General features: G+C 40.6%; 1 protein-coding gene and 1 long non-coding RNA gene across 4 annotated transcripts in view; one reads left to right on the forward strand and one right to left on the reverse strand.

Moving 5' to 3' along the window:
* Positions 1 to 25,845, reverse strand: part of Map3k13 (mitogen-activated protein kinase kinase kinase 13) — a 156,192-nt gene that overhangs the window by 94,504 nt on the left and 35,843 nt on the right. The gene's annotated exons all lie outside the window — the stretch shown is intronic.
* Positions 14,777 to 22,062, forward strand: LOC125351916. Its single transcript, XR_007211057.1, has 3 exons — positions 14,777 to 15,184; positions 16,628 to 16,632; positions 22,011 to 22,062. It is a non-coding gene; the product is annotated as an uncharacterized LOC125351916 (long non-coding RNA).

The following is a 25,845-nucleotide window of genomic DNA, read 5'->3' on the forward strand; positions in this document are numbered from 1 at the left end:
GAGAATCACAGCTGGTAATGTACTGCGAGTTCTTGGAGCTACACAAGGTACAGTCTGGCTAAATTACATGTGGTTTCCATATTAGCTTGTTTGGCAGGGTGACCTACTGCAAGGCAGGTTCAGTTGTTACTCCACCCATCAACCCCCTGGGAGTTATAGTTTCCTCCATATCCATCACTGTTGTAATATTTTAATTTCAATGTTAAAGTTTACTTCTAAGTGGGACATGGGTGGCTGTCGCTTGTAATCCTAACTACTCAGGAGACAGATCTGAGGATCATGGTTTGTAGCTAGCCAGGGCAGAAAAAAATTAGCTACCAAAACACTGGCAGTGAAGCTATGACTCAAATGGTAGAGTACCAGTCTTAAATTAAAAAAAACAAAACAAGAGAAGCTAGGCTAGTAGCTCATGCCTGTAATGCTGAGATTTGAGGATCACAGTTCCAAGCCAGCCTGGGCAGGAAAGGCTGTGAGACTCTTCTCTTCAGTTAACCACCAGAAAACCAGAAGTGGAGTTGTGGCTCAAAGTGCTAAGAGTGCTATTAGCGCCTTGAGCAAAAGAGCTCAGGGACAACGCCCCAGGCCCTGAGATCAAGCCCTATGGCCAAAAAGAAAAAGGCAAGAGAGAACATGAGGTCCTGAGTTCAAGCCACAGTATTAGCACAAAATATATACAATCTACTTCTGTAACTAACCTCTAGATTTATTGAGAGTAAAGACCACAACTTCCAAATCTTTGTTTTCTCCATATTTACACAGTCATAACCAAAGCAGAGCAGAACTGTGATATCCTTTGAATGTCTTTTAGATTTTTTCTTTATTGTCAAAGTGAAGTACAGCAGGGTTACAGTTTCATATGTAAGGCAGTGAGTACATTTCTTTTCTTTTCTTTTTTTTTTTTTTTTTGGCCAGTCCTGGGCCTTGGACTCGGGGCCAGAGCACTGTCCCTGGCTTTTTCCTGCTCAAGGCTAGCACTCTGCCACCTGAGCCACAGCGCCCCTTCTGGCCGTTTTCCATATATGTGGTGCTGGGGAATCGAACTGAGAGCTTCATGTGTAGGAGGCAAGCACTCTTGCCACTAGGCCATATTCCCAGCCCCGTGAGTACATTTCTTGTCCAACTTGTTACCTCCTCCCTCATTTTTCCCCCGCCTCCCTCCCTCCCCCTTTCCCTCTCCCCTCCATGAGTTGTACAGTTGGTTTACACCAAATGGTTTTATAAGTATTGCTTTTGGAATCATTTGTCTTTTTATCCTTTGTCTCTCGATTTTGGTATTCTCTTTCCCTTCTCTAGTTCTAATACATGTATATACAGTATCCAGAGTACTAAGATGAGATACAGTGATAGCAGGGGTTGATTTTTTGAAGCAGCAGCATATTTTTAGGGAATGGTCTTTAATGTTAATCAAAATGACAAGAGACAGGCTACACCACCTGGCAGACCTGGTCATCCTGGCTATCTTGATTCATTTGAACTTCCCAAGCAATAATCCAGCTGTTGCCCACAGAAGGAGGGTAGGTAGACAGTGCAAACCAAACTAACTAGTTCTGACATCCCTAGAATGACAGTTCTATCATAGACTGGTGACTATGGCTTCTGGTCCTTAAAAATCATTTTATTGATTTTGTTTTACAGTCTCTAGGACATGGCTCTGGTTTGACTATGTTTACTAAATAAATTAATTCCTGCTTTTGGAGTATCTTCAACTTTTAGACAGAAAGCCATCTATTGACAGTCACTGATAACACAAGATTTTATTGTCTGATATTAAACAATTAAGAGTTATTGTTTTTTCCTACAAGTACACTATACATGAAAATAAATATAATCTGTACATAGCTATCAGGAGAAAGGGTTTGTTTTTTTTTACATCCATGTTGTGCCTTAAAGGGACAGTTTTACTTTAATAAACCCAAATGCAGACTAGATATCTTTAATAGAAATAAAGCTTTCTCTGGACAATAACTACATAAAATAGAGTTAAATGAATATATTTACATATATAATCAAATGATGAGTTTGATTATATAAACATAATTTTTAATGTCAGGAAATGGGTCTTTTTGTCTGGTAAGCTTCAATAATTTAACATAATTTTGAAATTGCTTTCAACAAAGTCTGTGAAGGTATAAAAATGCTGAAAATAAGTCATGATGTTTACAATGATAGGAGAGTATACCTAAACATTATCTCATTTGTTCAACTCAGAAAATAAAAATAGCATAATATGAATCTATACTTCTCTGAAGATAGGACCAAGATCTGTTCTAGAATTAGTCAGAGGTTTTCCCCTCTGTAATTCTAGTGAGTTCAAATGCACTGGGAAAAACAAAATGAACAAGTGCACTGTCAATCTGACAAAAGAAAATGTTAGATCTTTACCTATGACTCTGTGTGTGCGTGCGTGTACATGCATGTATGTGTGTGCCAGTCCTGGGTGCTATCCCTGAGCTCTTTCACTCAAGGCTAGCACTCTATCACTTGAACCACAGTTCCACATCTGGCTTTTTGGTGCTTAACTGGAGATAAAAGTCTCACAGACAGAAATTTTCTGCCCAGGCTTGGCTTCAAACTATGATCCTCAGATCTCAGCTGCCTCCTGAGTAGCTAGCATTACAGACATAAGACACTTGTGCCCAGCTATGACAGCTTTCAATTTAGATGTGTTCACAGTTGCAAGATTCATTAAGAAGAGGAATTCAAAAGATATCCATTAGTGCCACATTTAGAATCTTTCCTTCACAAGAACAGATCATGTTAAAAAAAATCTCAAAACTATTGTTATACCAGGTAAACATAACAAAGTGATAAGTTAGGCATTTTTTTTTTTTTTTTGCTTTCTCTCTCATAGGAAAGAAGAAACCCCAAGGGTATGTTGCGGACTAGTATTAGAAATGCTACTATACTATTTGGTGTGAGGCACTGCCCTAGGGACAGAACATGCCACAATGTCACTTCTCCCTACTTCAGTATCACAACTTTCACCAGAACAAACTAGAGTCTTGGAAAACAAATTCAACTACAGATACTTTTTGTTAAAACGATAAGCAAACTATCAAACCAACTTAATACATAGAACATAACAGAACTTTTCCATCTTTCCCCAACACAATGGGGAGAAAATGCTATTTTCAGTTGGAAGCTCCTTAGGAAAATGCTCAGGTGCATTTCTACACAATATAATTTTGGAACATCGTAAGAAATCACCTCGTTGGAGAACAGTTTAAAAAACAGAACTGAAGAACAGCTCCCTTCCCTTTGCCCCAGGTGCAGCATTTTCAGTATCTGACTATGTAAATTAAAGGCTTAAAGAAGATCTACAAATGGGTACAATGGCTCTCATCACAAAAGCTTTGGGGAAATGCTTAAGCCAGAAATAGTCATCTTTGCCCGAGCTGCAGTTTGGACTGATGTGCCATCAAGAAACAAAGGTGAAGGGTGAGGAGTGACGGCGAGCTCGGCGCCGGAAGGCAAGTGCCCGCGGGCTGGAACCTGCCCAGTCCAGCTCGCCCGCTTTTCTCGACCCCTTCCCGGGGTCCCACGGTTCCCCCTCTCGCACCGTCCACCTCATTTCAAAGGAAACGAATCTCCCCGGAAAGGAGACCGCGCCAGCATCCAGTAACGTGCAAAATCCCAAGTGAGAAATGTCCAGGCCAGCGGCAGGCAGCGGAGGACAAACCAGCTGTCAGCGTCCGGGCTCCCGTTTGCAACCGGGTGTCGGGTTTCTCTTCCCTTTCACTCACTCGCATCCCGTCCCCTCAGCGATCCCACTTCCCCCATCACCCTGGGCTCAAACACGCTCCCTGTCCATCCGGGCGAGATAGACGCGGAGGGAGAAGCTTGGAGCGCAATACTCACAGTGACGAAGAATTCCTACACATGCTGTTCCACGTCCTTGCTTTTAAAGGATTGGGAAGAACCTCGCTGCGTTAGAAAAACACAGGGGCGAGGGCTTCCACGCACACAATCCGCCAGCCCCCCCACAACGCGGCCCACCGGCGTGCTGACGTCACGGATTCATGAATGGATAGAAATTGGGCCGGTTTAGGATTCCGCACAGACTGCTTGGCGGGGTGTGCCATGAAAAAAACGGGGGGGGGGGGCGGGGGGCGGGCCCAGAGTGCGTCCAACCAATAGGCTCCGCCGGACCTGGCCGGCCTTCTTTCAGGAGGCATCATCTGGTCACAGAATAAACACAGCCCGCCAATCAGGCGTCTGCCACTGCCTTAAGCCAGCCCGGCAGCTTGCAGCTAAGTTGGGGGGAGGGGAGGAAGGGGGAAGAAAAAAGGCTCACATGTTCAAACATTATTGTTGCGATTAAATGAAGGAATCAAAGTAGAAATTTGGTGGGATCAATGCTATCAAAAATGCATATAAACACACATTTTTATTTTTTAGAAATGTTTTTTTAAACCCTTTACCTGCTGTTCAGCAATATGCCTGATGGGATTTTTTTTTTTTAATCAAAGAAAGAGAGTCTAAAACTGGTGACTAGTGAGCATGCATGCGCTCCTCAACGACGACTTGGAAAACAAAAATCAAAGGGAAAGAGTGTGTGAAAATAACCTAAAGAGCCATAGCTATCTAAAATAACATTAGAACAAATGATTTCATATAATAAAAACATGCTGCTGACCTTTGTGATGTAGAAGAGTAATTTACTGCTATAATTAAATAAGGCAGGGAATTCCCTCCTTTTTTAGCCAACATCTTCCATTCAGTTAAGGCAAGATTCCAAAAGTACTCCTAATGAACCTATGAGCAAATGTGGGTTTCAGTAAAGATTGGGAGTAGTGGTGGGGGGGTGGGAGGAAAAGGAGGGTGGGGGCAAGTTTGACAAGAAATGTACTCACTACCTTACTACCTTACTATGCAACGGTAACCCCTCTGTACATTACCTTTACAAAAAATTAAATTTTTAAAAAAGAGAATTACTAGCAGCAAAACCAGCTGTATTAGATTCGCCTAACAGGCTGGGAATATAGCTTAGTGGTACAGTACTTGCCTAGCATGCATGAGGCCCTACGTTCGACAGCTTAATACCACATAAACAGAAATAATATTTTTTTAAATCACCTAAGAGGTTCATTCCTTCACTGTGTGTGTGTGTGTGTGTGTGTGTGTGTGTGTGTGTGTGTGTGTGTGTGCATGTGTGGTGTATGTATCCTACTGCTTGAATTCTTGAACTCAGGGACTCAGGGCCTGGCCATTGTCCCTGAGATTTTTTGCTCAAGGCTAGTGCTCTACCACTTAAACCACAGCTCCACTTCCAGGTTTTTAGTGGTTAATTGGAGACAAGCATTTCACAAAATTTCCTGCCTTGGCTGGCTTTGAACCACAATCTTCAGATCTCAAACTCCTGAATAGCTAGGATTATAGGAATGAATCACTGGTGCCCAGAAGGAGCCAGATTTCTAAAACACATTTTTGGCTGGGCACTGGTGGCTCAGGCCTATAATCCCAGCTATGCAGGAGGCTGAGATCTGAGGATCATGGTTTGAAGCCAGCCTGGGTAGAAAGGTCTATGAGACTCTATCTCCAATAAACTACTCGAGAAAGCCAGAAGTGGTGTTGTGGCTCAAGTGGTAGGGCACACTAGCTTTGAGCAGAAAGAGGCTCAGAGACAGCACCACATACACACACACACACACACACACACACACACACACGCACTTTTTTCTTCCAAAATCACACAGAGGAGCCAATAATCCCTATAATCTTATGGACTATGTCAGAAAGATAGCCAACAAGTACATCAAGTGGTAAACATTAAATACCTACTGCTTTTTGTATGTGAGTCATAACTCAGTAAAGCTAGGGTGGTCTTTTAAAAGGCCAACTGTTATAGAAGCTAACACATTTAGGACTGAAGTTCAAAGCCAGCCTGGGCAAGAAAGGTCAAATATCATGGGAAGTCTTTGGGAAGATAATGCATCTCCCCAGATCATGGCTACATAAGTCATTCTTGGAGGATGCCATTATTGTTTGTTATTGTTAAGGAAAAATGGGCATGAAAAACCTACTGTCAAGATCAGTGCAGAGCAAGAAATCCTTCTGTGGTGATAGCAATGCGCTATAACTTGCATTAATACAATAGCCACATGTGGCTGCTGAGCATTTGAGATGTGCTTAGTGGACTTTAGAAGCAGAATTTTTAAATTTAGTTTTCATTAATTTAAATTCAAAAAATATGACTGATGGCTAACATACAGAATAGAGCACCTGAAGAACTACCAAGCAAAATCTCATCACAAGCAATTATTTTCCTTTTGGTGGTACTGGGGTTTGGACTGAGAGCTTCAATGTTGTTAGGCCACTAAGCCATGTCCACAGCCCTTTTTTTGTTTTAGTTATTTTCCCAGACCTGGCTTTGGACCATAATTTTTCTCCTCGTGTGTAGTTGGGATTACTGGCATAAATACAATGCTGTGTGTGTGTGTGTGTGTGTGTGTGTGTGTGTGTGTGTGTGCGCATGCATGTGCAAACATACTTGTGTCCAAGTCTTGAGGCTTGAATTCAATGCCAGGGCATTTCCCTAAGCTTTTTTTGCTCAGGGCTGGTACTCTACCACTTGAGCCACAGCACCATTTCTGGCTTTTTTGGTATGTGATTGGAGATAACAGTCTCACAGACTTTCTTGCTTGCTTTGAATGGTGATCCTCAGATTGCAGTCTCCTGAGTAGCCTGGCTGGCATATATTTTTAATTTTGGCATGTGAGCATACTAAGTGTGGAGGACCACAAAGCCATTATCTAGGTGAGTAGGCTCTTTCAAGACCGAAACAAAAAAAAGAAAGGAAAGAAAATGAACTTCAAATTTCAATAATGTCTAAATTCTCCACTTCCGTATCAGAATGTTATCCCTAACCTGCCCTGATTCTTTCAAAAGCAAACAGGTCCTTAGTCAACAAGTGAATTTCAATATTCAAACACCTCAGCAGAGTATTATTTTTTTCTGTCCAGGTCCCATTATATGCATATCTGAAAATTATTCTTTAGCATATATTAGTTGCACCGTGGGAGTTCCACTGTAACATTTCTACACATGTATCAACCATGCCCTCTCTATTATTTTTTGTCCTACTCCCTCTGACGAAAACAATTTCAATAAGTTGCACTGTTCATTTTCATACCTGTAAACAAACTGCCTCATCCATATTCATCCTCATATATCCTCCTCATTAGCTCTCTCGTTTTCCACTGGTACCCAACCCCATCAACAGAGTCTGCCCTGTTTGAGAAAACTATTTTAAAGAAACATCTAAGGAAGTATCACTAAAATCTGTCTTTATATTAAGGGAGCTAATCAGGAAGCTATATGCTATCTAATTATCATTTTCCTAGTACCCCTTGGCAGATTCTCTATCATTGAGTCTTATTACCTTGCTTGGGGAAGAATTGTTATAAGAAAGAGCAATATGTCTTCTGTGTTGCCTATTATCTTGCATGGTATCTCCTACATAAGAAACTGATATGAAGAATATTTTTTTCTGTGTGTTGTATTGTTTATTTTTCTGTAGCCTTTTGAACTAAACATCTGATCAGAGCTATGGGTAACGTTCTATCTTGGGGACCTCCATCTAGCCCTCTAGATTTGACCCTAGCTCACTGGAGGGAGGTCAAGGAGATAGCTCAGAACTGAGGTCAGGCCCTGAGTCCAAGTCCAGTGGAAAGTCACTCCTCCTGGGACAAAAGTGATGGAGCATCCAGGGGCAGTAAGCCGCTGCTTGGATGGCAGAGATGGTGTCAGATCCTAGAGTCACTCCTGTTTGGCCTTTCAAAAGTTAATCAAAGCCGGGAAGTCCTAGAAGAATAGTTGGTAAGCATGTCTTTCTAATGCCCATGTCTGTCTACTGGGCAGGAACTTGCCAGTCATCTGTGATAGTGGGTAGTAAGGGTAAGTTTGTCAATGAGAGGATAGTTTGAAATTCCAACCCCCCGCATCTACTCAAAGCTCTGACTGGCAGTGAGAATTTTAAGCTGATACATCTGTTCAGGAAAGAAAGCTTGTAGACCTGAGAGCTTATTGAGATCTGTTAAAGGCCTGCAAATGTAATTTTTTTAGGTCATCAGAGATCAGTTACCCAGCCAGTCAGGAAAAAGCTTTTACAAACTAGAATGTTAAAAGGCACAAATTGGTAAACCTGAAGTCACCTATCTGGACTTCATATTAAAAGAGGGCAAGCGTTGGCTGTCAGATGCATGTAAAGAGACTGTGCTGAAAATCCCTGTGCCTAAATCAGCCAGACAAGTCAGAGTTCCTGGGAACAGCAACAGCAGGCTTTTGCCGGCTGTGGATACCTGGGTTTGCTGAGATGGGCAAGCTTCTATATGAACAGAGGTATTGTCTCTAGTAGACCCAGGGCCATGAGCTTTGCCTCCTGTGCCCCAGTATTCCCAAGAAGACTTGAAGTAGATAAAGAAAATTCCCATGGCCCACAAAACCCCGGACAGAGAAGGAAACAATGACTGGTGGAAAACTTGTGAAGGGGAACTTATCTTGCCACAAGGGCTGGGTAAGGGGATCCTTAAGAGAATCCACCGAGCTTCTCACATGGGAACCCGAAGAATGCAGGACTTGCTCTGACACTCCAAAGTGAAAATTAGACAAGGAGATCAACTTATTAAAGATATTGCTAAAAATTGCAAGGCCTGTCAGCTCACCAATGCCCCCAATCAACAAGTTATTAAAGGAGCTCGCCTCTGTGGGGATAGGCCATGCGTATATTGGGAAGTAGATTTCACAGAAATTAAAACTTGGAGAATTTGGATACAAATATTTGCTAGTTTTTGTAGACACCTTTTCAGGATGGGTTGAAGCCTATCCAACAAAGCATGAGACCGCGAATGTAGTGGCTAAAAAATCCTGGAAGAAATCCTACCCAGGTATGGCTTCCCATCCACCATTGGGTCGGACAATGGACCGGCCTTCGTCTCAAAAGTAAGTCAGGGAATAGCCGCCACACTGGGGACGGATTGGAAATTGCATTGTGCTTATAAACCCCAGAGTTCAGGACAGGTAGAGAATGAATTGGACTCTAAAAGAGACATTAACTAAATAGGTCTTAGAGACTGGCGTAGACTGGGTGTCACTCTTTCCTTTTGCTCTGCTTAGAGTAAGAAATTCTCCCTATCAGCTTGGCTTTACTCCTTTTGAAATAATGTACGGGTACCCCCTGCCCATTATCCCTAGCCTTCAGACTGAATTGCTTGCTGATTTGGATGATGCTGAATTTTTGTGTAAACTTGATTAGTTGCAGCTTGTGCACAAGAATATGTGGCCCCAACTTAAGGCATATGATTCCGCTTCTGTCCCTACCCCCCATTTATTCAGACCAGGGGACTGGTGTTCGTCCGGAGGCAATAACTCCAAATCCTTAGAACCACGGTGGAAGGGACCCTACGTAGTGCTACTGACTACTCGCACCGCCCTCAAGGTAGACGGCATCGCCACTTGGGTCCATTGCTCCCACACCAGGCCAGCTGACCCCTTTGCCCTGGACGATGACTACCGTGGTGGAACGCTGTGTTGGTGGGTAGGACGAGGCCCGAGTTGCAGCTTGCTTGAATAAAGCCTTGCCTTGCTTTTGCATTTCGGAACGCCTGAGTCTCGGTGGCCTTCTTGGTGGTTGTTTTGTGACTTGGCACAACAATTCTCAGACCCTGAGATGAAGGTTTTGAAATCCTGTTATTTTCCTTATGAAATTCAAACTATGGAGATTTCATCCAAGAAATTTCCTCAGCTCAATGATGAGGCAGGCACTTGCTTTACCAGCTACTCTTTCCACTGCCAGGTCTTTACTGGTCATGACAAGAGTAACATCTGTGTAAGGTACCACTGATGGGGTCACGTGGACCTTACCACTGGCTTGTTGTATGTAAAGACGGCCATCTTTGCCATGTGGAATGGAAATGCTGATGGATTCCAGCAGACAGGAAACCTCTGATATCACATCTCTCTACAGCTTCCTCTGTGCTGCGTTCATCAGGTCCCACTCTTTGGGGGTGAAGTTCACAGTTACATCTTCAATGTTCAGAGGTTCCTACAACACCCAAGACGGTTCCCATTCTGTTGGGCCTGGGTAACTGCAGCTGTAGTCAGGATATGGGGGATGCGGGGACGCCATCATCCCAAGACAGTGCTCCTCTAGGCTTTCACTCCCAGGCAGTCCCAGCGCTATGCTGAAAGAAGCATGGAGGGAGAAAGAAGCCAGCAGCTGCTTACAGCCCAGGATTTCCAGCTCCGGGCATGAAGAATTTGTAATACAACTTAGCACTGGAGAATTTTTCTGGAATTAAGGAATGATTAGATGACAACACCATAATCCACCGAATTCACATTTTTCCCCCACATTGCTACTAGGATGCTCAGATCCATTTTATGCTCTATACGTGTGCTTTTGTGTTTAACATTTTTACTTTAGCTTTCTTCTTTTTTGTCTGACTTTTTTAATCTCATTCTATAAGTACATGTCTGTCTGTATATATGTATGTGTGTATGCATATATATGTATGTATATGCTTCCTTCATGAAAAGCACTTCAAATCCTTTTTTTTTTTTTTTTTGTGCCAGTCCTGGGGCTTGAACTCAGGGTCAGGGCACTGTCCCTGAGCTTCTTTTGCTCAAGGCTAGCACTCTATCACTTGAGCAACAGTGCCACTTCTGACTTTCTCTGTTTATGTGGTACCAAGGAATCAAACTCAGGGCTCCATGAATGCTAGGAAAGCACTCTACCAATAAGCCACATTCCAGGCCTTAAATCCTTTTTGAAAAGGAAGATAATACAAATAAGTACTAAACTCATATGCATATACTCTGTAAGAGATAATGCTGGTAAAAAAAACCCTTCAATCATCTTTATATTAAAAAAAAGCCCTGAAGGTACACATAATTATAGCAGACTTAGAAGAATATCATTAGATAACTTGATTTGAACCCTTCAATATTTTTTTCAAAGGGAAATAAGACATCTAGTCAGCTGGAGAAAAGCAATTGCTTGTGATTTTATATACTGCTGAGAATAAATCTTAACAGTTTAATCAAGTTTTAGTACTTTATTTCTATCAAAAGGATGACTACAAATGAGAGACGTAAGAATTCTTCATTGATCAATAATACAAATGTACTGAAGTAAGCCAAAAGCAAATGGACTTCTTAACTAATAAAATATGTAACATCCTCAAAATACACTGTTGCATAAAATACAAAGTGGCAAAATGTCATACACCAAAACAAAAAATAATGTCTCATTTATTTAAAAAAAAGGCACTTTACACAATGAAAGAAGAAAAGGAAACTTTATACTTTACTTGTCCACGTAGAACTCATTCTGGGCTGGAGGTATAGCCCATGCTTAGCTTGTCTGAGGCCCTAGATTAAATTCTTAGTACCAAAAAAAGAGATTTAAAAACTATTTCCTGGCTTTTTCTGCTTATGAGGTAGTTAAAAAATGTTAAAAAAAAAATTCTGGGCACCTACTGGTGCTCACTGTAATCCTACATGCTAGGGAATCTCTGTATGTATGCTTTTTTTGGGTTTCGTTTTTAACAGTAAGAGGGGTTAAAATGGAAGCTTCACACTTGCCAAGGCTTGCAATAGGCTTGCCAATATCACCAGCATTTTTTGCTGAATGTTGGTTTTTTGCTAGTACTGGTGCTTGGACTAGGCTTCCAGTCCTCATTCAACTTTCTTGTTCATGGCTGGTACTCTACCATTTGAGCCACACCTCCAATCTGGCATTTTGCTGGTTCATTGAGGATGGAGTCTTGAAGAGTTTTCTGCCTGGGCTGGTGTTGAACTATGATCCTTCCTGTCTGAATCTCCTAAGTTGCTAGTATGACCATGAGTCACTGGCACCCAGCTTGCTTTGGTTTTCTTGGAAATAGGATCTCCTAAATGTATGCTTTCTACCATCACTAGAATGACAAGCACATACCACCACTAATTTCTCCCTATGAGTTGGGTTTTCACAATCCACTGGCCTGGAACCATGATCCTTCCATTCTCATAGCTGTGATGAGAGGTGAGCACCACTTTGCCAAGCTATTGGTCAAGAGGAATTTTCACTAAATTTTTTCTGGACTAGTTTGGAACCATAACCCTTCATATCTCTACCTCCAAAATATCTAGAACTATTGAACTATTGGTGTGAGAAACTAGCACCTAGCCACTTACTTTATTTTTTTCCCCAGTCCTGGGGCTTGAACTCAGGGCCTAGGCACTATCCCTGAGTTTTTTTTTTTTTTAACTCAAGGCTGGCACTCTATCACTTGAGCCACAGTGCCCCTTCTGGCTTTTTGGTTGGTTAATTGGGGATAAGAGTCTCATGGACTTTTCTGCCTGGAATGGCTTCAAACTGTGATCCTCAGAGCTCAGCATCCTGAATAGCTATGCTTACAGGTGTGAGCCACCAGCACCCAGTCACTTTTTGATACTTTTAAGGAAAATAGTAAACAGTACAAACAATAATGTTTAGAGTGAGAACTAATAAATAAAACAAAAATGTTATGTTTATGTCCTTAAATAGTATTTATCTACTTTAGGTGGATATTTGATAGATTTGAAGTGATGACAGAAAATATATCTTGGTGTAGGAAAATGTTTTTCAAACTGCAGTTGTCAACCCATTAGTGGGTCATGAAGTTAGCTTAGTGGTAAGATAAGAATATCATCTTCAAAATGAGATAAAAATACAATAAAAATAATATATTTCAAGTGGTAAAATTAAGTATATTGTTTCAGGAAACTTGTTCATGACATGTATATGTGCTGGGACCTTCTTAGAAACTTTGTATTTCTTGTGGTACAGAAAGTTTTAAAATATTACTATTCTGACACATATATACTATATATATTATATATGACAAGTATTTATTTTTTGCTATTCTGCATGTTCCATAATATATACCATAAACTTTGTGTCCAATTATTCTCTTTATATTGTGTACTTTTAGAGTTTCAAATTTCTAAATTCCAGAAATAATCATTAGGAACAATTCCGATTGTACACATTCTAGTAAACAATCTTCTGCACTTTATAGTTGTTGGTAGGCCCATTTTACATGTCAGAAAATTAAGTCTCTTGGAAGACTTGTTCATCAACTCTAAATTTAACTAAATGCTGAAACACACTGAAAACTCCCTGTATTTTTGTGTTGTTTTCATATTACTAGGACTTGAACTTTTTGCTTTGCACATCTTCAGCTTGCTTGCTCAGCTGGCATTCTACCACTTGAGCCCCACCTCCAGCCCTGCTTTTTACTGGCTATTTTGGAAACAGAGTTTTATAGACGCTTCGACCTGGGCTAACTTCGAACTTCAATTGTCCAGATTTCTAGCTCCTAAGAAGGTACGATTACAAGTGTCTACCAGTCTCCAGCTCTGACTATACTTCTTAATTTATTTTAACTGTAATATGCCAAAGGCTGGTTATACTTTTTAATTCTTTCTGCTACCTTTACCCTCCCCCTGTAAAGCCCTGTCCTTTCATTATTTAGTGAATAAACTAAAGATAATTTTTATTTGTGTGTGTGTAATATTTGGCACCAAATGCAGTGTTCTTATGCATATTAGCAAAGCAGTCTACCTCTGAGATATATTACAGCTCTTTATAGTGAATTTTGAAAGTGTAATCTTGTGATGAAAGGGCCAGCTGAACTTTTTGGTGAGAGGAATAAACACACAAAATGGTGCAAATGCTGTATTAGTGGGGCAGAGAGGAATGTTTTACTTGCAATTGGAAAATACTACAAGGAAATTAACTGAAACACAGGGCAAGGAAATCCTTCTCTGCATAGGACTGTCTTCTATACAATAAAACATTTTGTACAGACCCCCAGCATTCCAGGAATTACTTTGGTCTGGTCTTATTGGTAGCTAAGAACCACCCCCACCCTGTTTTTGTCTCCCTAGGCACCAGGGAATTGAGACTGTCCCAGATAAAGTTAGAGTGGTGTTCTTTGCTGCCCTCTGTTGACAAAAGAACAGTAAGAGCAGAGCAGACTCAGCTGACAAATGTGAATGGCCCTTAAAATGTCAATCCCTTGGTGAAAAATATACCAAGGATAAGATACCTCACACTGAGCCCCAGCAAGAGCTCTTGTAATGTACAGCCAGGCTGAAAAAAGGTGGAGAACTTCTCTTCCTTGTCCAGACTATAGTTAGTACTTGTGGTTTGCTTGGCTTTTGGCAAGGTACATGTTTGTAAAGGGAATAAAGGCTTGTCCTTACACAAACACACCTTGTCCCTATGCTGCAGTTTGCTCTACCACTCCCGGTTTGCACTGCTACCCTCTCATCAAGGACTGGCATAAGTATTTCCTTTCTTCCTGGTGAAGGATCATTTTAGGTGGGGTAGTTAGGGTCAGCTACAATAAAGAGGTACAGTGGAATTGACCCCTACAGAGGAGGGAGGGACTTGGGAAGCTGGATAAGAAAAAACAGGGACAATTTTGCCAAAGTAACCCATGTCAGTTGTAAAACTGGTAAGACATAGTCTAGTACTTTTCATTTCAATGTAAGATTACGGGTACAATGCCAAATGCCAGTGGCTGATACCTGTAATCCTAAATACAGTACTCAAGAGGCTGAGATGAAAGGATCTCAGTTCAAGGCCAACCAGGGCAGAAAAGTCTGTGAGACTTATCTCCAACTAACCACAAAAAAGCTGGAAATGGAGCTGTGGCTCAAGTGGTAGAAATCTAGCCTTGAGTAAAAAAGCCCAGAGACAATGTCCAGGGCTTGAGTTCAAGCCCCAGGACTAGCACACACACACACACACACACACACACACACACACACACACACACACACACACACACAGATTATAGTGTACAAGTGCAACCAAAAAAGAACCAGAAGTTAGAGAGGGTAAGATTTGAACTCTGAATCAGTGAACAGTGGCCTCAATTTTCAAATGAGCTTATGTTACTATCCCTATTTATGGATAGTAGATATGGTATAGACTTGCATTCAGCCCTTCATTCATGTCTTTATTGTTCACACTAGTGAAGGGAGCAAAGAAGACATAACCCAAAAATCTTTCAAGGAAAATACATTTTAACATTTACTCATTAATATAGTTATATGACATGTCCAAGAAATATACTTATAAGCAAATAATGAAGACATTGTAAAGCTCTTGGTTTTCCATTACAAAAGTAATCACACTGCCCAAAAGAGTAGTGTACTAGTAAATGACAGAATGGCTACCAGTACTACCCTAATTTGAATTTAAACAATCTAAAACATTTTTTTTACATTTTACTACTTCAATTGTTTTACTCCAATTTCCTCCACTAAACTGAGAGTTAAATATTTTTCTAATAACATTCTCTAAATAAGTAGTAAATATGGCAGAGTCTGTGAGTAGAGAAGGGACCATACTCATGAATGAAGAAAAATATAGATTTGAGTGGGGGGTGTTGAACTCAGGGGCCTGGTGTTTTCAACTGGCTTTTTTGTTCATGGTTGGCACTTGGCCACTTGAGCTATGCCTCTAGCTCATGTTTTTTGCTGGTTAATTGGAGATAACAATCTCTCAGGTATGTCTGCCTGGGCTGGCTTCAAAAAGCAATCCTCCTCCTCCTGAGAAGCCAGGATTATAGGTGTGAGCAACTAGTGCCAGTTAATAATACAGATTTTCTAACTGTGTGCCATCTATATTAAAGATATTTTAATATGTGCTATTATGCATTAATATGAGAATACATCACAGATTCTCATTTTAACCTATTTCACAGTTTAAGAATGACAATTAATGGGTATTTTATAACAGACAGCACAGTGGTAGATACTGTCCTCCAACACCTAATCTTCTTTCTTTCCTTTTAAAGGAACACTGCCTCCAGTCCCCACATTTAAAGTCTTAGGTGGGTAAATGGCTACTCTGCTGAAGATTTCTCTACTCTCAGGTCTGCTGGCATCCCCACAAGGCTTAGATCTAGCCACTGAGATGTGAGAAGGCTATTTGCAACTTACAAGTTTTCTTAGAAAAAAAGAAGCTGCTTGTTCTGGACCCATCCCTACCCTACCCTCATTCCCATGCTGAATCTACCTCTGACTGGTAGATGACAGTAATATCCCAGGCAATGGCAGAACAACTAAACAGAAACAACCTTTGGTTTTGAAGCATTTAATGGTCACAGCTATCCAGCTCTCCTAGAATGCCAGCCTATTTAGCATTGTGAATGAGGAGTAAAGTAACATTTTTCCTTTCTTCAGTCACAAAACCTTCTCTTACTGCTGCTTAGTTTGCAACGTGATTAATATAGCCTCCTTAGAATTAAAGATAGTATATTTATTCTGTTATAGGGAAAACTACTCCAGAACATCTTCACTTTGTTGAGTCTCAAACTTTCTTTCCTACTCCAAGGCAGTCTTATTAATGGGGCAGAAATAGAAGCTATTGTTTCCGTGTTTTTCTTATGGTCTCTGTTTGCTCCTGGTTCAGGGCAGTCTTGTCTCTTCAACATCAAAATCACCAGAACCTTTTAGCTGTCCAGAGTAGCAAATGTTCCTCCTTTCATCCTTAAAATCCATAACCACTGGGCCTATCTTACATCCACTGCCCCTGGTCTATAGGGCATAAAGACCACTTGAACACAAAAGCAACATATGCTTGTGGTAGGTAGTGTTGCTTGCTCCTGCCATAAATGGACATCAGACAAAGCCTTTCTAAGCTTAAGGGGAAATGATACAATCTAGAGACTTATCCTAAATATTCTAGGAGATATACTAGCTCTAAATTTAAAATTAGCAAAATGAAGTCCCAAATGAAGACCATTCATAATGGAATCAGTGTCCTAAAAAAAGCCACATTTTCTCAGCATGTATTTTCAGTCTCATGCTACTCAAGGCTCTGTATTAAATGGTTATCTTCAAAGGCCACTCCTCCAGCAAAGAGGCTGATGCCTTGAAGTGGCTTTTTACTATAAATAGCGATAAAAAGAGTTAGAAGGAAAAAGAAGACTCCAAGAAGATGAAGAAAAAAACCTAAAACATAGTCTAATTGTTAGACATTGTAGCATCTGAGAATCAGAATGCATTTCCCCAGGACAACATTTGTTGCAGCTCACTGCTTGGCTGGGTTATAAAATATTCACAGCTTTCAGACTGAATTTACATTAGGGCAAGTTCCTTTATTATATTTTCTGCTACAAATGCCTCATTCTATTTTGAGTGGAATGGAAGGTGCTTCTGCTGCTGCTGCCACCTCCTGCAAACATAAAATCATGCTGGAAATTTTTTGAAAGAATAATTTGTGTAAGTCAGACAAGTAAATTGAGTTAAATGTCTTAGTTTTGCCTTTAACTAATGCATAGATTATTCTAGAATCCTGGATGATGATTAAGAAAGAAATGTAAAAGGAAATGAAATAAATAAGCTTATTTTTCTATACAGCAAAATAAGTCTATGAGAAAAACATACTTCAAAGTTACCAGAAAAATGAAATACAAGCTTTACCAAACAGTATCATTGACTTTGCTGAGCTACAGATACAAATATCTGTATCAATTATACTGTCTCAGCAGGGAAGTCCGTGAGACCAGGGAAGCCCTGGGTTTGGTTCCTTAGTACTACATACACAGAAAAAGCCAGAAGTGGTGCTGTGGCTCAAGTGATAGAGCACTAGCCTTGAGCAAAAGAAGCAAAGGGACAGTGCCTATGCCTTGAGTTCAAAACCCTAGGACTGGCAAAAGAAAAAAAAAAAAAAAAGAAAAAGAAAAAGTGAAGAGGCCAGGAACCAGTAGCTCACACCTATAATCTTAACTACTCATGAGGCTGAGATCTAGGTTCAAAGGATCTAGGTTCAAAGCCAGCTAGGCAGGAAAGATTCTTATTTCCAATTAACAACAACAACAAAAAAAGCCAGAAGGGAATCTATGGCACAAGTGGTAGAGCACCACTTGCAAAAGCTAAGGAACAGTAACCAGGCCATGAATTCAAGCCCCAGTAACAACACACACACACACACACACACACACACACACACACACACACACACACACACACACAGATTGAGAAAGAGAGAAAGAGAGAGAGTAAAAGAAGTAGAGGAGGGAAGACTATAGAAAAAGTAATTACTGAATGTTGGGTGAGGCATAAAGAGGGAGTGGGAAGAGATGGATTCTGATGGTTACTTTTGTAAACCCGTTGCCATGCATAGCACAAAAAAGTAGGCCCATATCACTGACTTTCTAAATTTCCTTCTAACTTACTGCTCACCCTCTGGAACTTTCCCACCAAATTTTGGAAAAGACAACATGCCAGGGATAGCAGAGAACAGGCATATGTACCTCCAGCAGGAGAGGGTGATACTCTTTCCCACTGACATTTCCAATAACCGCAAACACGTAAGGGTGAATCGTGCCCAGCCGTGCAAATGGGAAGCATTCAATAGGATTTACTAAAGGAGTAAACATGGGATCCATCACCTCTACTGAAATAGATGATAATGCTTTTTAAACTTGGGGAAATGGGCTTCACTTATGCTGCTGAAAGCAGCATCTTGGGTTCTTCACATGCAGAAAGCCTCTGCTTATGTCAATCTACTCAGCAGCATGCCAAGCTGTTTCTAGTTATCTTTTGGGGATGAGATATATATATCTTTTAACCTTTTTGCTTTTTATTATCTCATTTCTGTTCATTAAAAACATCCCTGTTGGGAGTCATCCATTTGCAGCACAGAGGAAGGGAAAAAAGCGAATGCATTACACTGCCTTTTTAAGTACAGAAACCAAGGCTGGTAAAGCATTCATTTTCTCCCTGCAAGGAGGATTTGCATGATTTCCAAGTCTCTGTGGCAGAAATATGTTGAAGATGGTCCCCATGACCCATTCATGTCTGAGTGATCTCTACCCCTTGAACGTAAGTAGGACTTCTCAGCAATAGGTCAAGGTGCTGGGATGAACGTGATTACAAGCACATAATTACAAGACAGTCTCTCCCATGATAGCTATGAGGAAGCAAAGGGTGGGCACTTCACATTGCAAGGAAGTAGGGGGCCCCTACAACCTGGAGGTCAACAGGCACGAAAAACAAGCCTGAATCTTTCAGTCCTTTCAGTCTTTCAGCAACTCTCATTGCTGGGTGCTGTTACCACCCACAACTTCTGCAGGAGCCTTCAGGGGAAAATCCAGGCCTGGACAATGCCTTGGTTGAGAATTACATGAGACTTAAAGCAGAGGACATAGTGAGCCCAGGCCCCAGTGATTGAGGTAATACATGTATGTTTGTGACAATATTGTTACACAACAATAGAAGCTAATACACCCACGGAACTTGGACACTATTCCAACTAGAAACAACTTGTTTTACATATATATGGCTATACATATATGTGTATGTACACACGCATGTATATACAAATATATATACATGTATATATACCATATATGTACACTATAATAAACATACATATGTCTCTCTGTGTATATATATGCGTGTGTGTATATGTGTAATATATATATATTACCTAAAGACCTTAGTGCACACCTAGTAATAGGGGCTGAGAATATGGACTAGTGGTAGAGTGCTTGCCTCATATACATGAGGCCCTGGGTTTGATTCCTCAGCACCACATAAACAGAAATAGCCAGAGGTGGTGCTGTGGCTCAACAGCTAGAGTGCTAGCCTTGGGCAAAAAGAAGCCAGGGACAGTGCTCAGGCCCTGAGTTCAAGCACCAAGACTGGCAAAAAAAAGTTATAATAATATCATTGCTGTTTTGCTTTGTTGGGTTTGGGGGCCTCAAACTTGTTAGGCAAGTGATCTACCACTTGAGTCACACTCCAGTCCTTTTGCTTTTCAGATAGTCTAGGTACCTGGACTACCTTGGACCACAATTCTTCTACCTCCACCTTGGGAGTACTTGGGATCACAGGTATTTGCTACCACATGCAGCCTTACATTACTCCTTTTTATACAAATAATAGTAACATAACACAGCAAAAATCCTGCCTGATGACTCAAATAAGCCTAGCTTATAAGTTTGAAATCAACATATGGTTATGCATATGTTGTATGACACCGTAAGAGAATCAAGAGGCTCACACTAATGCTCTATCCCTTGTGCTACACTCCCAGCCCTTTTTGCTTTCATTAACTTTTCAGCCAGGATCTCATGCTTTTTCCCTTGAGTTGGCCTCTGACCACAATCCTACTACCTCCCCCTCCCACAATAGCTAGGACATGAACCACCACATCAGGCTTGTTCTTTGAAATAGGGTCTTGTTAACTTTCTCCCCAACATGGCCTGTAATCATAACCAGAGTAAGTGGGATTATAGGGGTGAGCCAGTGCAGGGGTGACTCAGTTTCTTTACACAGATCTCAGTTCTCAGCATGTTTCTAAAACAGCAAAAGCCTATGACATAGGTTAGATGTGCATAGTAGCCTGAAAACTGTATTCTAGCAAAACCAATTTCCCCAAACTTACCAGTTGAAAACAACAAATGTTTATTATCTCACACAGCTCTGAGGGTCAGGAATCTGAGAACACTTTGCTGATACTTGCCCTCAGGTCACATAAAGTTTCAGTTGTTTGTTGACAAGAGATACAACCATCTGAAGACCTGACTGGGGTTACAGAAATATTTCCAATGTGCATTCACAGGCCTGTGTGCAAGAGGCTCTGGTTCCTTGTCATGTAGGCCTTTGGACAGGGTCCTCTGAGCATCCTCATGACAGGCAGATGGCTTCCCTGAGGGCAAGTTATCAGTAGTGAGCAAAAAAAGCCACACTGGTTTTTAGTTGTTGTTGTTGTTGTTGTTGTTGTTGTTGTTGTTGTGTGTGTGTGTGTGTGTGTGTGTGTGTGTGTCCTAGTTAAGGAATTTTTTAAAGGACTAGATAGTAAATACCTTAGGCTTTTATAATCTATATCTCAACTACTCAATGCTGTAGTGTAAAAATAGCCATATACAACATAGAAACATGGGTATCATATGTTCCAATAAATCTTTATTATAAAATATATAGCCTGCGAGGTGCTGGTGGCCCATGCCTATACTCCTAACTACTCAGGAGACTGAGTCCTAAGGATGGGAGTTCAAAGCCAGTTTGGGAAGACAAATCAGAGGGACCTTTATCTCCAATTAACCACCAAAATAGCAGAAGTGGAGGTGTGGCTCAAATGGTAGAGCACCAGTTGTGAGAAAAAAACTGAGCAAGAGCACAAAGCCCTGAGTTCAAGCCCCTCTGTAGAAAGTTTTGCAACTCCTGTAGTGGTTATTATCTGAGAGTTAGTGGCTCAAATCGATAATCCTAGCTATTCAGCATGCTAAGACCTGGAAGATTGAGGTTTGAAGCCCACCAGACTGGAGGTGTGGCTCAAGTGGTGTAATACCAGCTATAATTGAAAAAGTGTGTGTGTGTGTGTGTGAGAGAGAGAGAGAGAGAGAGAGAGAGAGAGAGAGAGAGAGAGAGAGGAGAAAGCAAAGAGACAGAGACAGAGCTGAGAAAATGCCGAGAGGAAAAGCTAAGAGAGAGAAAGCCAGGAGTAGGGAGGACCCTGAGTTTAAGCCCCAGCACACACACACACACACACACACACACACACACACACACACACACACACACGATCTAGTAGAAAAGGGAAGCATGAATAAATAAGAAATTTGACTACAAAAGTGGAAAGTATAAATACCAATCCAAAAGAAATGCTAGAAGCTGGCAGTGGCTTACACCTGTAATCCTAACTACTTAGCAGGATGAGATGAGATCTTGGTTCCAGGCCAAGTGGAACAACATGAGAATTTTTTTTGAGAGACTCCTCTTCTATAGGAGTTGGAATGACAGGTGCATGCTGGTGTGGCATGAACCTCATCTCAACTACTTCAGGAAACCTAAAACAGGAAGATGATGATCCAGGTGCAGGCATGGGCAAAAATCGGGACCCTATTTCAAAATAAACATTACATAAAGGACGTGGAGACATAGGTCAGCAGGAGAGAAGCTTGTCAAACAAAATAAAGGGCCCTGAGTTCAAATTCCAGTCCCATAAAAAGTTTTTAAAGAGGCGCTGGGAATATGGCCTAGTGGCAAGAGTGCTTGCCTCCCATACATGAAGCTCTGGGTTCAATTCCCTAGCACCACATATACAGAAAACGGCCAGAAGTGGCGCTGTGGCTCAAGTGGCAGAGTGCTAGCCTTGAGCAAAGAGAAGCCAGGGACAGTGCTCAGGCCCTGAGTCCAAGCCCCAGGACTGGCAAAATAAATAAAAATAAAATAAAAAATAAAATAAAAAGTTTTTAAAGAAAGAAAAGAAAAAAGCAATTCTAAAATAATTAAAAAATATCAAAATCAACAAGTTCATTTCATGGGCATAAAGGTAATGCTATAGAATAAAAGTAACTTTTGAGTGTAAGCTTAAATAATGTATTGGTTTTTTTTCTTTATTCAAGGCACCAGCACTATTACTTACCCAGATGCTAACTATCTCCCAATTGCTAATTATTTGCTTCTAATTTTTTCCCCTGATAATGGGGTTTGCATTCAGGGCCTTGTGCTTGGCAGAAAAGTGCTCTATCACATGAGCCATGAAGCCCAGCCCCTTTGTTTTAGCTTATTTTTCAGATGGTTGCCACGGCCAGAGTGGGATGTTTCTCCTACCTCCCTCAGAGCTAGGTTTACAGATGCACAACACCATACCTGGCCCCTGTATTACTTAAGTATATTGTTTCAACACTGGATTATTGTTGAATCTTTCAAGTGGAAAACATTCTAGCAAATTTTTCTTTTTCTTTTGCCAGTATGAGGCTTGAACTCAGGGCCTAGGCACTGACCTTGAGCCTCTTTTTGCTTAATGCTAGCACTCTACCACTTGAGCCACAGTGTCACTTTTAGCTTTTTTTGTTTACGTGGTACTGAGTCCTCCAACCCAGGGCTTCATGTATGACAGGCAAGCACTCCACCACTAAGTCACATTCTTAGCCCAAATCTTTTATTTTTCTTACTTTCCATGTCTGTTCCTATAGATCTTATAATGTATTTACCTTCCAGATAATAGATCCCTATGCAGCCTTTTCCCCCACTTTTCAGTCAGCAACTTTTGATTATTTTGTGCTTTGATGCTGAAAATTAAGCCCAGAGCTTTGCCCATGCTAAACATATGCTGGCTACTATCCAAGCCCCAAATAAGTGACTTTTCATGGTCTTCCCTTGATGAGTTTGTTCCCCAGTTTGTCACAACCTGGTTATTTTATGAAACTTGAGTGAGGAAGATTGTCCAGATATTTGTCAGCTACTAGGTTTTCCTCAACTTTCACCAAATTATCAAATTCTGAAAGCTACTGAATGCAAGTGCTGGATGCTTGTAATTCTAGCTACTCAGGAGGATGAGATCTGAGGATCAAGGTTTGAAGCCAGCCTGGGCAAAGTTCGAGAAACGATCTCCAATTAATCAACAAAATATTTGAATGGACGTATATCTCCAGTGGTTAAAGCACCAGTATTGAGTAAAAATGTTGAGTGAGATCATGAGGCTCTGAGTTCAAGCTCTGGTACTGATATACACATACAAACACACACGTGTACATACATACACACACAAATTCTGAAAACTATAATGACAATGGGAAGGCAGCAAATTTTTTGTACTTTTTTGTTTTTTGAATTTAATTTTATTGTCAAAGTGATGTACAGAGAAGGGTTACAGTTACATATGTAAGGTAGTGAGTACATTTCTTGTCAAACTTATTACTCCTTCCCTCATTTTTCCCACTTTCCCTTTCTTCCCATCAATTGTTTTGAAATGTTTCATTCTGAAGGTTTAACTCATAAAGGATAGGGCATACAGAGAGAGAGAGAGAGAGAGAGAGAGAGAGAGAGAGAGAGAGAGAGAGAGAGAGGAGAGACAGACAGACAGACAGACATAGACACAGACAGAAAGGCTGCCATTTCCAAGTTAGTAAATACTAGAATTATACAAATATCTCCCCATGTAACCCCTAGTAGCCTTAGTGCTTCTTCTTTTAAAAGGTCATCTTATTTTATTACAAACCCAAAACTGTTTTTCAAGCTATAATCAGTTTTTATCATGTTTTGCCATCTTGCCTCTGTTTATTTGTCTTCTTTATTTGTTCTCCAGTTCATTTTCTTTGATAAGGTGTGGCAGAAAGTATGATGAAGGATATGTTTACTTTGTGTTGCATATATTGAGAAATAGGCAAAAGATTGATCCTTTCAGGTGTTCCATGATGGTCTTTGATGTTGGTGAAAACAGCTTGTGTAAATTACTTCTAATCAGTGTGTATAGCAAATGAATTTCAAAAAAAAATTTTGTCAGAACTAGTCACATCATTTTGCTGTGGAAATTACTGATACACATCTTATAGTATAGCATTCAAGATTTGTTCTTCAAATGGTACAATAGTGATCAAAATAGTAAATTATTTGGTTACAATCCCATAGGTGTTACTGTGGTGAACGCAGAGTGAATTAATTATGATCCCATTTTTACAGACTGCAGAAGCTAGGAAACAGGCAGATATTTAAATGAGACCAGTGCATGAGAAAGTGTCTACAACAGTCTGTTCTGTGTGTATGCATGTGTGTGTGTGTGTGTGCATACACATCCGTAAACACACATATACACAGTAAGAAGAAGCATAACCTTTCCTTAAAAGAATATATTTTAATATCAAAAGAGAGATTAGTAACATATCTATTATTAAGGCCTCTTAAATTCTATTTATGTGTACGTTCTAGTGAGCTCTATTCAGATGATGCATGGCATTTCTGTATCTGGCTATTAGTTTCCATGTTTAGGAGAAACAAGTGTCTATTACAGTAGTTCAACTTTATAAAAATACATCTTAGAGCTATTAGGATACATCCTTAAACTTTCTTTCCTTTTCACATCCCTTCTAGCATTACATATTTTAATTTCTTCCTAAAATCTGTTTTCCTGGATAGGATGAGCTATGGACCAAGTGTAGACAAGGTGAGTTTGGCTCTGCTTTTCTTTTGCTTTCTCTTCAATTTCCCTCCATTTTTTCATTCATTTATTTATTTACATTTACTTATTTGTCAATTTATTCTTTGCAATCGCTTCTCGGCCTTTTGGCTAAGATCAAGTGTAATTTATTCTTTGCAGTACTGGATTTGAACTCAGGGCTTGCTAGGTAGGTATTCTATCTCTTAGCCATGACTTTAGCCCTTTTTGTTTTAGTTATTTTTCAAATAGGGTGTCACATTTATGAATGGGCCATTTTATGCTTCTCAAATTGATAGGATGACAGATGTATACTATCATGCCCAGATTTGTATTGAATGAGGAGTCTCTTAATTTTTTTTTTTTTTTTGCCAGCCCTGGGGCTTGAACTCAGAGCCTGGGTGCTGTCCCTGATCTTCCTTTGCTCAAGGCTAACATGCTAACCACTTGAGCCACAGTACCACTTCCAGCTTTTACTGTGTATGTGGTACTGAGGAATCGAACCCAGGGCTTCATGCATGCTAGGTAAGCACTCTACCAGTAAGCCACATTCCCAGCCTTTCTTGAATTTTGGCCTAGTCTGGCCTCAGCTCTCCTTTTTTTGTGCTGGTGCTTGGATTTAAATAATTAATTAATTAATTAATTTTTTGGCCAGTCCTGGGCCTTGGACTCAGGGCCTGAGCAATGTCCCTGGCTTCTTTTTGCTCAAGGCTAGCACTCTGCCACTTGAACCACAGCGCCACTTCTGGCCGTTTTCTGTATATGCGGTGCTGGGGAACTGAACCCAGGGCTTCATGTATAGGAGGCAAGCACTCTTGCCACTAGGCCATATCCCCAACCTGGTGCTGAGATTTAAACCCTTTGGCTTTTTAAACTTGGCTTTTTGCTCATGCCTGGCACTTTACCATCTGAGCCAT

This window comes from Perognathus longimembris, chromosome 5, assembly GCF_023159225.1.
Source record: "Perognathus longimembris pacificus isolate PPM17 chromosome 5, ASM2315922v1, whole genome shotgun sequence".
Taxonomy (NCBI): Eukaryota; Metazoa; Chordata; class Mammalia; order Rodentia; family Heteromyidae; genus Perognathus; species Perognathus longimembris.